Source organism: Musca domestica, unplaced genomic scaffold, assembly GCF_030504385.1.
Source record: "Musca domestica strain aabys unplaced genomic scaffold, Musca_domestica.polishedcontigs.V.1.1 16, whole genome shotgun sequence".
NCBI classification, from domain to species: domain Eukaryota; kingdom Metazoa; phylum Arthropoda; class Insecta; order Diptera; family Muscidae; genus Musca; species Musca domestica.
This window is the reverse complement of record NW_026712219.1, coordinates 12,794,448-12,808,152: the sequence shown is the minus strand read 5'-3', so window position 1 is coordinate 12,808,152 and position 13,705 is coordinate 12,794,448. Positions and strand designations below refer to the sequence as shown.

Genomic DNA, 13,705 nt, shown 5'->3' with positions numbered 1-13,705 from the left:
GGTGTTAAGATGGACAAAATCGAACCACTCCTTCTGGTACCTCCCGCACAATTAGTCGAAATTTGCAAAAAAAAAAAAAAAAATTTTTCTGCACAGAAAGGGAAGCAATAATATAAGTTTTCTCTAATTTTGCAAATCCTAATATTTGCGTCAGTTCTAGGTCTCGGGCCAAAGTGGATAATATTGGTCCATTCCATCAAGTGCCTCTCCCACAAAGGGTCAAAATTTTGAATAATTATAACTCTTAAAACATATGATGTAAGAGTCCGATTGTCTTCAAATTTCACACATCCCACTATTTTTATGAACCCAAGATCTGGCAGTAAGACGGAATATATTGGTTCACTTCTTCTGGTACCTTCCCCACAAACGCTAAAAATTTTGAATATCCATGACGTTGGGCGCCAAACATAAATATTCGTTTTAATTTTTTTGTCAGATCTGAAATTCAGAATAAAATGTTGAAAATAAAGCTTTGCGAAAGCATTGACCGTTTTTGAAATTCTCTTAAATTGATTGACTCATCTATTTTGATGCCCAAATACCAAGTTTAGGCAAGTTTCCTCCGCCAAGTCTTTGTTTGAAGGAAATGGGGTAAGGGAAAAGGAAATGACAAAAAATTGTAATTTTCTGACAATTCTTTTTGTGTTTTTATTCCTGAACAGAAATAATAATAACAATGACAGAAATACCATGGTTAAAATTGAAAATTGCTGAAAACTAATTGCGTTGCGAAACTCCAGGAGCCAAATTAAAAAGAGAACGAAAAAAATGCTGCCAGTAATGAGATTGGAATTCAATAGGACAATGAGATTAAACTCTCCATAATGCCTTCAATCGCGCAGAACTCGTTTATAAGAGCTATATGGAAACTTGTATGTGTAAGCAGGACATTTGCAAAGAAGTTTAATTCTTATTTAGAGCACAAAATTCCAAATTTCAGTGGATGCCTTTGCCAAATATGGGGACATCCAATCCAAAATGGGCCAAAATTCGACTTGATTTAATACATATTGAAAACTCAAAATTCCCAATAACAAAACAGGTGTATGCAAAGGAAGCAATGCAGTTGTTGTGGGCGAAATAATACATAGCTACAAAAACAAACTTTTCTCTGAAATGGATTTGCCAGTAGAACTTGAGTCGAACTTGGATGATTTCCGCTTAACCAACGGCGAAACGTGTATGATAGTGTCTCTTTGATTTTCTTTTTCACCGCAAATTTTAGATCTTTAAGTTCATCTCGTAAGAGAAATAAACAAACAAAAAGTTTTGTTGCGAAAGTAAAAATGTGGATTTATCAAATACTAGCTGGCCCGGTCCGCGTTGCCGGCCCGTAGTTTTTGTCTATTATGCATATATTCCCAAGCATAATTATTCACAGATATGACTGATATAAGTGTTCACGTACATGTCGATTTAAAGTGTTTTAAAATACCTGTACCCATTTTTAACCAGTGGGCTTCAATATTTAAACCGTGGGCTTCAACTGTGTGGATGTGCTATACAAATCTATTAAAAAGTATATATCAATCTTATCGCCATATAAGGGATCAAATTAATTTTTAATATGGTAAAAATCGTAGCAAAATCTTCCAGTCAAATGAGCAGTAATTTGGAATTTGCTGTATTTTGTATACTACATAATTGAGGGCTGAATGATTTAAGAATAGCCAAAGTTAATTACTTTTTAAACCCATTAGCAACTTAGATTGTGCATTAGAGTCCTCATAAGTCCCCCTAACCATGTCAGTCTGTTTGTCCGCCAAAAGGTGGACTTGAGAGGGTATTATAACATGGATAAAAATTCTAAAATTTGTAGATATGTTGAAATTTTAGTGTAAGATTTTCACCCCCCTAATACGCATTATTAGCCAAATTCTTTGAAATGTGGTTAAATTAGGAGGTACCTTCTTTATATGGGCACTACTCCGAAACATCGACCTACATTGAAAACTTTCTTCTACCCCTTATAATCCAAGATGACAAATAGAGGCCAAATCAAAAATATAGCAGAACAATATAGCATGTCATAGCATTTCGCGTGATTTAAATAAGTAAAAATAGTTTTATCCACCTCATAATTGCGGGCAGAATGATAAGATGGGAATTAATTTTATTTGCCATTTAAATTGTAAGTTGGAGACCCCTTAAAGTCCATATTTTCATCATAGGATAATTCAATGATGATTAAACAAATATTCGGTCCCGTGCTACTTTCTTATATTTGTAATTTGTTCATGTTTCCACAATTTATTTCATATGGATGCACATCCCAAATCTACGTTCCCAACCAATATTCTCTTGGGGGTTAAAAATTCAATAGAATACAAAATTTTCTTTTCTGACCACACATTAGATGTGAAAGTGGACTTGGGGATACTCCAATGTGGGGACTTTACTTAAATAAATTCCTATGTGGCAATTATCTGTATGATGGTTCCCTACCCCAGGGTGGCATAAATAAAATTTTTTAGCCAAATCAATTGATGAATGTGGTCAATACCAATATGGGCCCTACTCTGAAAATTTCAAATTTTATGCGAAGAGGTTATCTACCCCCTTAGAAACAAAAATGTCAAATAAGGGCCAAAAAATGAAAAAAGTGGCCGGCCAAGACCCCAAAAATAACTTAAATCATAGATGGTTATATAAATATGAAATCGGGTTGTTCCCTTATCCATGAGTTATGATCGATATAAAGACCTGCAAAAGTGATTTTAGGTATTTTGAATGTTTGGGAAGAATTTCTGGAAGGATATAAAACCTTTTCTTACTAAAAGTCCCATTCGCTCTACTATTTTGCACCTTTTATTTCAATATTGGTATATTACTTATTATTCTCCCAAAGAATTTTGCATTTTGAGCTCTCATTGGACGGATCATTGTCACGCTTTGAAATGAGCCCCATTAAGCTTTTTCGGTCATTTTTGTTTGTTTAAACGTGTTCGCATCTTCCAGCTAACCCACGATGTAGACCCTGGAGTTGAAAGGTAGATGTCAGTTAACATCCTATTTCGCACTTATTTAATTTTTTTAGTGAAAAATTATTCTTTATTTTGTTCACCAAAAAATTGACAAAAAAAGAATAACAAATTGAAAAAGTCTTCAACTTTTTCGCTGATTTTTTACAGCAAATGTTTTAAGATCCTTCCTTACAAAGTTTGTCAATAGAATGTACTATTACTTTAAAATTCGATTCCATTGAAAATGTTTTTTTGATTTTTGCAATGAGATCTCTTTTTCATGATTTTTCAGCGATTTAGAAAAAGTAATTATCTTTTAACTTTGGTGTGACCGCGTTAAATTATTTCGATATCATCTATTCCGTTTCGCCACCACATAATTCGCTACTACACTTCCATGTAACCCGCCATCAATTTCAGTTCTCAAGAAATCAAGTCAATTAAATAAATTGGTATAAATATTCGAATTCAAAAATAAAATATAAAAAAACACTACAAATGTACATTAGAAAAAAGTAAGTCAAAATGGAAAAAAAATCATGCAAAATAAAACATTACTATTGTACATTTGAAAAGTCAAAATGAAAATGTTAATATATCACATTTTTACGCGATTTTTTTGGATATTATCCTTTTCGGAGAGTAGACAACCCCGAATTTGTGTGAATAGTTAAAATTAATCCAGCGGTTCTTAACTTATAAGCGTAGTAACTAACACAACTTACATTTATATATATACTAGCTGGCCCGGTCCGCGTTGCCGGCCTGTAGTTTTTGTCTATTAGGCATATTTGTCAAAGTATAATTATTCACAGATATGACTGATATCTGTTCACGTACTGGTCGATTAAAAGTGTTTTGAAATACCTATACCCATATTTAAGCCGTGGACTTGAGGGGGTACTATTACATGGAGAAAATTCTAAAATTTGTAGATATGTTGCAATTTTTGTGTAAGATTCCACCCAAATATACATTTTTAGCCAAATCTTTTGAAATATGGTAAAATCAGGAGGTACCTTTACATGGGCACTACTCCGAAATATCGACCTACATTGAAAACTTTCTTCTACCGCTTATAATCCAATATGACAAACAGAGACCAAATCCAAAATATAGCAATTTTACACCCATGGGAATTAATTTCATTTGCCATTTAAATTGTAAGTTGGTTGTAAATTGTAAGTTGTAAGTCCATATTTTTATCATAGTATAATTCAACGACGATTCAACAAATATTCTGTCCCGTGCTACTTTCTTATATTTGTAATTTGTCCATGTTTTCATAATTTATTTCATATAGATGTGCATCCCAAATCTATGTTCTCAACCAATATTCTCTTGGGGGTTACAAATTCAATAGAATACAAAATTTTCTTTTCTGAACACACATTAGATGTGAAAGTGGGCTTGGGGATACTCCAATGTGGGGGCTTTACTTAAATAAATTCCTAGGTGACAATTATCTGTATGATGGTTCCATACACCAGGGTAGCGTATATACAATTTTTTAGCCAAATCAAGTGATAAATGTGATCAAGACCAATATGGGCCCTACTCTGAAAATTTCAAATTTTGCCAAATAAGGCCAAAAATGAAAAAGTGGGCATGACCCCAAAAATAGCTTAAATCATACGATGGATATATAAATATGAAATCGGTTTGTACCCTTATCCGTGAGTTATGATCGATATCATGACCTGCAAAAGCGATTTAAGTTATCTTGAATGTTTGGGAAGAATTTCTGGAAGGATAGAAATCATTATTTTGTTCACAAAAAATCCACTGAATTCAATATGATAATACAAATTGAAAAAAAATTGACAAAAGAAGAATAACAAATTGAAAAAATCTTCAACTTGTTTTCTGATTTTTTACAGCAAATGTTTAAAGATCCTCCTTAAGTTTGTCAATACAATGTACTATTATTTTAAAATTAGATTCCATGGAATTTTTTTTTTCGATTTGTTCCCGATTTGAGAGTTTTTGCAATAAGATCTCTTTTTCTTGATTTTTTAGCGATTTTGAAAAATAATTTATCTTTTAACTTTGGCGTGACCGCGTTAAATTATTTCGATATCGTCTATTCCGTTACGCCACCACATAATTCGGTACTACACTTCCATGTAACCCGCCATAAATTTCAGTTCTCAAGAAATCAAGTCAATTAAATAAATTGGTATTAATATTCGAATTCAAAAATAAAATACAAAAAACACTACAAATGTACATTAGAAAAAAGTAAGTCAAAATGGAAAAAATCATGCAAAATAAAACATTACTATTGTACATTTCAAAAGTCAAAATGAAAATGTTAATATATCACATTTTTACGCGATTTTTTTGGATATTATCCTATTCGGATAAGAGACAATTCCGAATTTGTATGAATCATTAAAATCAGTTCAGCGGTTCTTAAGTTATAAGCGTAGTAACTAACACAACTTTCATTTATATATATAGATATATATATATATATATATATATATATATATATATATATATATATATATATATATATATATATATATATATATATATATATATATAATATATAATAATAATATAATATATATAATAAAAGTAAGTCAAAATGGAAAAAATCATGCAAAATAAAACATTACTATTGTACATTTCAAAAGTCAAAATGAAAATGTTAATATATCACATTTTTACGCGATTTTTTTGGATATTATCCTATTCGGATAAGAGACAATTCCGAATTTGTATGAATCATTAAAATCAGTTCAGCGGTTCTTAAGTTATAAGCGTAGTAACTAACACAACTTTCATTTATATATATAGATATATATATATATATATATATATATATATATATATATATATATATATATATATATATATATATATATATATATATATATATATATATATATATATATATATATATATATATATATATACATATATATATATATATATATATATATATATATATATATATATATATATATATATATATATATAATATAATATAATATATATAATATATATATATATATATATATATATATATATATATATATATATATATATATATATATATATATATATATAATATAATATATATAGATATATAGTATATATAGCATCTTCAGATAACGAGGCTACGTTGAATATGTCCCAAATTGTCAAAATTTCAGAGCTTTATTGTAACACCATTGAAAGATAGCGAGACAAAAACAGACAGACAAACATGTCTAAATATAAAGTTCTTACTTTATGAAGTCTAAGAATGGTATCAACATTTTTGTTGCTGTTAACATCGAATCTTCATTATTGGCAACATGTTGCTGGCAACACAATTGAAATATAATAAATATCGTGTATGTGTGTGTGTGTTGGTGCGTATGAGTGTCATCATATCCATCATCATATGGCTTACGCACAATTTATGATGGTCGCTTTGGTTTGGTTGATTTTTGCTTTGCTTTCTTTTCGATTTTGAATAGAAATGGTAAAGGTGTTATCGCCTTTCACAGCACTCACTCTCTTTCACACACGCACACACTCTTTTACGCCAACACATACTCTCCGGTTACAAGCAAACACCTGTTGGTGTTGTTGTCCGGATGTTGTGTGGGGTTTATGTGTGAGTCTGTGTGTTGTTCAACTTAGCTTTTCCGAGTTGTCAACATTTTGTAACCATCAATGCTGTTGCTTGTCTCTCGTGTTCTTTTTTTTTTGTTTTTGCTTGTGGATTCACACATTGCGTTTGTGTCTGTGTTAAATAGCAGAAGCAGCAGCAGCGCCAAACGATACATCAGCGAAAGCTGAAGTACATTTGGATATGATATAAAAGGCAAGACCACAAACAGGATATTCTTCATTCAGGTTTGTTCACTGCAAACGTAAACGTAAACGTAAGTAAGTGCGAGAGTGAGTTAGAGTCAGTGTCAGTGTCAGTGAGTGTATATGTGTGTGAGATTTACCATTCATACGGTCCATCATAGTCCGTTTGTCAGTTAAAAAAAAAATTACAAAATTTCCGTACATTTCCGAAAGACATTCTAAAACCGACAGGTGTAAAACACAATAATTATCCAAACAACTACCTCCTTCTCTGTTTAGTTGCAGCAGTCGGTGGTGGAACAATAATTGTTACCTTCGTTCCTGAATTTCAAAAATAAAAAAAAAACAACAACAAAAAAGTAGTCAACAAGTGAGTGTCATTATTATTATCTAATATTATTTCTGTCAAATAAAAAAAAGGAAACATTAAAAATACAGAACAAAGAAAAAACATTGTGATAAACAAGAAAAAAATGGGAACTTCATACAGATTAAAGAGTTCGAAGGTGTTGTTTTGTGTTGTGGTCGGTTTGTAATTACAGTGTCAAATATTTGTGCTGTCATTTGAAAACGAAACAGGACACGCGGTATGGAATAATTTCTGGTTATTTGAGCTTGGTTTAAAAAACAACCGAAATAAAATAGGAGAGAACAAATGGCAATGCATTCCCATTGTAAAATGAGAACTAATTACTTTGTAGCAAAGCGGTGGAAGATATTTAAGGAAATTGAATATCGTTATTTTATTGTATTCAAATTTATTAAATTTTTTATTTAAATTTATGAAATTTGGTAAAGGCTTGAAGCTGTCGGCGTTTTTATACCCTCCCAGGGTATTATGTCTTTGTGCATATATTTGTAACACGGAGAAGAATGCGAGATATACCCATAGTTACTTTTGAGGATCTTCATAGAATCACTTTCTGAGGCGATTTTTGCATGTCAGTCCGTCTGTCCATGCATTCTTGTGAACAAAATACAGGTCGCATTTTTTATCCGATTAAGATGAAATTTTCAAAACAAGGACGAACCCTATTAAAATTGGTGAGAATCGGTTCAAATTTAGATATAGCTTCTGCATACATCTTCAACCGATTTCTGGTTAATTGTGCACTAAATGTCCCATATCATTCCAAACGACCTGAATTTTGTTACATCCGACCGAACTCAGTGAAAAAGCAAGTACATCAAATTTGGAGAAAATCGGTTCATATATAGCCATAGCACCCACATATATATTTCATTCGATTTAGTGTTTAAGTCCCTCACATTCGCAATATGCATTCAACAACAATGATATTTGGTACCAGATATCATATACAGCCCAGAAATACCTCTACCAATTTGCATAAAGATCGGTTCAGATTTGTATACAGCTCCCATATATATCTTCAACCGATTTCGGGTTAATTGTGCACCAAACGGCCTATTTCACTCCAAATGACCTGAATTTTGGTACATACGACCGATTTCAGCCTAGAAGCATGAACATAAAATTTGGAAGAAAATTGGTTTAGATACAGCTATAGGTCCCATATATATGTTTCATCCGATGTGGTTTTTAAGCCCCTCACATTCGTAATATGCATTCGACAACAATGATATTTGGTACCAGATATCTTATAGAGCTCGGAAATAACTTTGCCAAATTTTATAGAGATCCGCTAAGATTGGGATACAGCTCCCTTATATATCTTCAACCGATTTCGGGTTAATTGTGCACCAAATGGCCTATATCACTCCAAATTACCTGAATTTTGGTACATCCGACCGAATTCAGTCTAAAAGCAAGTACGTCAAATTTGGGGGAAATGGGTTTAGATACAGTCATGGTACAATAAAAAGGTAAGGTAGAGCTACCAGCTGATTACTTTTTTTTTCCAAGTGTGTCCGACTTCTGCCAATTTTGTGTATGTATTTATTGTTTTGAAAAATGAAAAAAAAAATATTTTCAAGCCAATGATTGGAAAACACGGAGATTGCGGCTAGCGCATTAAAGCTATTAACCAGTTTAGCCATGAAATTGATCGATTGAACAGTTTGGATCATATTTTTGAGTGAAAATCCAGACATTTCATACATTTTTCTCGTTATTTAATTCATTTTAAAAATTAGAAAAATATTAAAGAAAATAAAAACATCTTGTTCCATATAATTTTGAATGAGTCTGACAGGAAGCGGACATAGCCTTAGGGTTGTATTTCTGTTGTTTTACGAAGCTGTTCTACCTTCTTATTGTACAGCTATAGCTCCCATATATATGTTTCATTCGATTTGGTGTTTAAGTCCCTCACATTCGTAATATGCATTCGACAACAATGATATTTGGTACCAGATATCTTATGGAGCTCGGAAATACCTTTGCCAAATTTTATGGAGATCGGCTAAGATTTGGATACAGCTTCCATATATATCTTCAACCGATTTCGGGTTAAGTGTGCACCAAATGGCCTAAATCAGTCCACATGACCAGAATTTGGTTACATCCGACTGAATACAGTCTAGAAGCGAGTACATCAAATTTGGAGAAAATCAATTTAGATACAGCTATAGCTCCCATATATATATGTTTCATCCGATGTGGTTTTTAAGTTCCCTCTGACACCAAATTATAACTGCTCTAAAGCCAAATGTTGATAGGTGGTATGATCTGCTTCAAATAAATTATTTTGTTACGGCAGCTCTACTAAATATGCAAAGTGATGTAGGGTATCACATAGTTGGCCCCGCCCGACTTTTGACTTTTCCTCACTGGTTCATTTTAGAACATTCGAAAGCAAGGATGGAATATATTGCTTCTAAAGGGGGAACAACGGCTTTTAACGACATCGGTTTTCTTCAGTAAGTTTGAACGTATCAAGACATTTTTTGGACTGTTGAGTTTTTCAATATTTATTTCACAAAGAAAGTTCCAGTGACTTGGATTTTGCTCAAAATCAAAATCGATTTGATTCCAAGTTATTTTTTTTAAAAAAAAAAATAGGCTAAAATGTGGCATTTGAGGGCTTCTATGTCAAATTTATACAGAAATAAAAAAAAACAGAAAACAAGTACAGAAGTTGAACTACGTCATATAGAGCTCCACTAAATTTAATAGAAGCATATTTATGCTACATATCTTTCGAATCAAATATCATTGCTATAGGCTTAAATATAGAATCTTATGGAAAAATAAAAAATGAGAGGAAATAAATGAGAGGAAAAGTACGTTTAAATTTTACCAGACTTAGTAAACCCAGTGGATTAAAATCGCCAATTCCATTGGATATTGCAAACATTCCGGAATCTGAAACGATTTAGTTCAAAGTAGACAGGCTTTTTGTAGTCGAAACCGAATGGTATGATCTAAAACTTAATATAATTGTACAAACATAACATGGTTGGTACATAACTTACGTGATATTATGAGAAATATACATGAGAGGTTCAAGTCTGAACCAAAATGGCAAAAATGTTGACAAAGATATTTCTGAAGCCCAAATTATGGTTTTGAGGGACTTAAAAAATATTAACTGGCATGAAATATATTTGGGAGACATAGTTATATCTAAATCGATTTTCGTCGAATTTTAAAACTTACGTCTCCACTGAATTCGGTCGTATGTGCCAAAATCCATTCTATTTGGACTGATAAACGTGAAATTGGTCGAGGATTTATATGAAAGCTATATTTACATCTGAAGAAATAATTATCAATTTCCTTGGACCGAATAAATTAACTGTGTAAAGTTTAGACTCAATCGAACAATAAATGCGACGCGAAATTCGCTTACAAATGGACATGCATAAATCGACTCAGAATGAACACCAAAAATTAAAAATCTTGCCTACGAATTTCTTTCTGATTTACCAAATTTTCCCGAACTTTGTGATAATATCGCGGTTATTGTACCACTCGACAACTCAAAAGTAGGTACCTTAAATTGACATTCGATTTCGCGGAAATATTTTTAGTGAAACTCATTGATATGAAAAATTCTTACGTTTTCTTACGGGTTGTTGGTTTTAGCCACCATTCGAATAGTGGGTATAAAAAAACATTTGCAGGATCCTAAAATGGTATTGAGCTTTATTAAAAAATCATTGATATTATCACAACTTGTACTTGTACCAATAATATCCAAGTTTTTTTTTTCAAAATTTTGGGTTTTTATCTGGTCCTAAGCACTAACCTCTTCCTAAATTTAGGTCAATCAATGCAAAATCAAGAAAAAAAAAAACAGCAAGGAAATATAAAAATCGGGCGGTGCCTGCTATTACTACATCTGAATCGAACACACTTGATTGTAGGCTAAATTTGGTAGTCTCTGCCAAAGTTCATCTAATTTGGTCTAATATTACACATAAAAATTCGGCAGATGTATTTCTGAGTTGTATCTAATATCAGGTACCAAATCCTATTTTTGTAGAGTGCATTTAGGAATGTGCGGGACTTAAACGCCAAAAGTAAAATCAGGACTTAAACGCCAAATCGTATGAAATATATATATGGAATTGCTATATCTGAACCGATTTATGTATGCCAAAAAACATATCGGTTCAAAAACCCTTTTATTTTGGCTGATACTAACCATTTGGTGCACAATAAACGTCAAATCAGATAAAGATATATATGGGATCTACAGGGTGAGATAAAAAACTGCAACAACGTCAAACGCTATAACTTTTACATTTTTTTTAAATTTTATTGAAAAAAAAAGCAAAAAATTTCGGAGATAGCATCAAAATTTAGAATAAGTTTAGATTTGTTTTAATTCGTCGCCTTTGGCACGAATTACGGCCAATGAAATCGTCACACGCTGCCCGAATGTTGCTCTGTGGTGTTTTGGCCCATTCCCGGCGAAGCGCTTGCTTGAGATCATCGACACTTTGGTATTTTTCAGTGTTAACCTTCCTTTCCAAAATACTCCATACACAATAGTCCAACGGATTGGTATCCGGAGATTTTGGTGGCCATTGTGCCTGAAAATTAATCGAGGAATCTAATTTTGTAACCATTCTTAGGTGACGCGTGCTGAGTCCTGTTGGAAAGTCCAAGGTCTTCGGCCAAAATTTTGGCGTGCCCAAGGCTTTGATACACCCTCCAGAATATTTTCGCAATAATATTCGACATTTATTCTGATGCCACGGTCGAATTATACAAGCGAAGAGCGACCATCGGCTGTTATGGCGGCCCACACCATCACCATGACCGGCGCTTGAGTTCTGGTGGCCATTTTCAGTTGACCTCTTTGGCAAGTAAACACGATCATTTTGTTTTCTCATCGGAGAAAACCAAATTCTGCAGTTCACCACTTTCGGCCAAGCGAAGCAACTCTTTAGCTCTTTTGAGTCTATTTTCTTTCTGTTGCGGTGTAAGTTCTTGCACTTTTTTGAATTTCATTGACTTAACCCCAGGCTCATTTTTCAATATTTGCCGAATTGAATATTGCGATATGTTCAGCTCACGAGCCATTTTTCGGCCACTGTGACGCGGGTTTCGATCAATTCGCTTCTTTACTTTTCGAACCATTTCTGCTGATGTTGCTCTTCCGTTCTTCCGTCCACTTCCTCGACGTCAGGCTATGCTACCAGTATTACGGTAACGAGCGATGGTACGAGACACAAAAGATTTATTCACATTTAAATGCTGGAGTGATCTAACGATAGCCACCTGTGGTTTTCCTGTGGTTTTTTTTTTTCAAATATAAAGAAATGTATACATTCCGTAGCTACACGGCTAAGGCTTTAATGGGAAGTGTGTCACAGGGCTTTGTTCACACTTCAACATATAGTAATACCAAAATAAAATCAGATAGATGCGAATATGGTACAAAAATCAAAGCCACTTTCTGAATTTTCTAAAATCGTCATCTTTAATAATTAACTGCCGAATTTATTTAATACATTTGAAATTTTATCTAAGATAATTATTCGTTGGAAATGGTTGAAATTTTCAAAAAAATATTTTACTGATCCGATTTTTTTCCAACATTGCAATTTTTAATATTTACACCAGTGCTACCCACATTTGGTGCGAAAAGGGACAATATCGGTGCACTCCATCAAGTGTCCAGTGTGAGAATAATTATAACTCTTATAAAATGTGATGTCGGAGTCCGATTGCCTTCAAATTACACGCATCACAATATTTTTATTAACCCAAGGTCTGGTGTGAAGATGGAACATATCGGTCCACACCTTCTGGTACTTTCCCCACAAAGAGTCAACATTTGGAATAATCATGAAGGTCATAAGACACGAAATTAATATTCGATTTCATTCAGACTTGGCACATCTCAATATTTCCATCAACACACGATCTGTTATAAAGATGGTAGCGACCGAACTATTCCTTCTGGTACCTCCCCCACAAAGGGTCAAAGTTTGGAATTACAAAAACGATTATAAAATCCGATGTAAGCATCCGGTTCTCTTCAAATTACACACATCACAATAATTTTATTATCCCAAGATCTGGTGTGAAGATGGAATATATCAGACCAATCCTTCTGGTACCTCCACCACCAAATGCCAACATTTTCAATATATATATGAAGCTATGAAATTAACATCCGATTCTATCCAGACCATCAATTCCATCAACATAAGATCAGTTATAAAGTTGGTAGAGATCGGATCATTTGCTCTGGTACCTCCCCCACATAGGGTTGAAAAACAAAACGCTCAAAGAAAGCGAAATAAGTATTCAACTCTCTTCAAATTCCACACATCTAAATATTTTTGCTAACGCAAGATCTATTATGAAGATGATATATATCTGCCAACCCCTTCTGGTACCTCATCCACAAAGCGTAACAATTTCCAATATTATATCTTTCATAACTCGTGAAAAAAGTCGGCAATTCTTTACAACTTGCTACATATTAATATTTCTATTAACCACAAATCTGATATAATTATGTTTTTTATCGAAATTTATGATT

At 32.9% G+C, this 13,705-nt stretch overlaps 1 protein-coding gene and 1 long non-coding RNA gene across 6 annotated transcripts in view; both read left to right on the top strand.

The window, feature by feature from the left end:
• Positions 1-313: 313 nt before the first annotated feature.
• LOC109612101 (uncharacterized) lies at positions 314-1,273 on the top strand. Of its 2 annotated transcripts, none has more exons than XR_009341816.1 (3): positions 314-594; positions 666-881; positions 944-1,273. It is a non-coding gene; the product is annotated as an uncharacterized LOC109612101 (long non-coding RNA). The 2 variants fall into 2 exon arrangements; XR_002194324.2 differs by having other exon boundaries at positions 336-594; positions 666-875.
• A 5,542-nt stretch (positions 1,274-6,815) lies between these two features.
• Positions 6,816-13,705, top strand: part of LOC101891749 (uncharacterized) — a 50,131-nt gene continuing 43,241 nt past the window's right edge. The window contains exons 1-2 of one of the 4 annotated variants that reach the window (XM_059120111.1): positions 6,816-6,850; positions 7,059-7,149. The gene's annotated coding sequence lies outside the window, so the exon portion shown is untranslated. The other 3 variants (XM_059120112.1, XM_011293139.3, XM_011293140.3) reach the window with 3 other exon arrangements.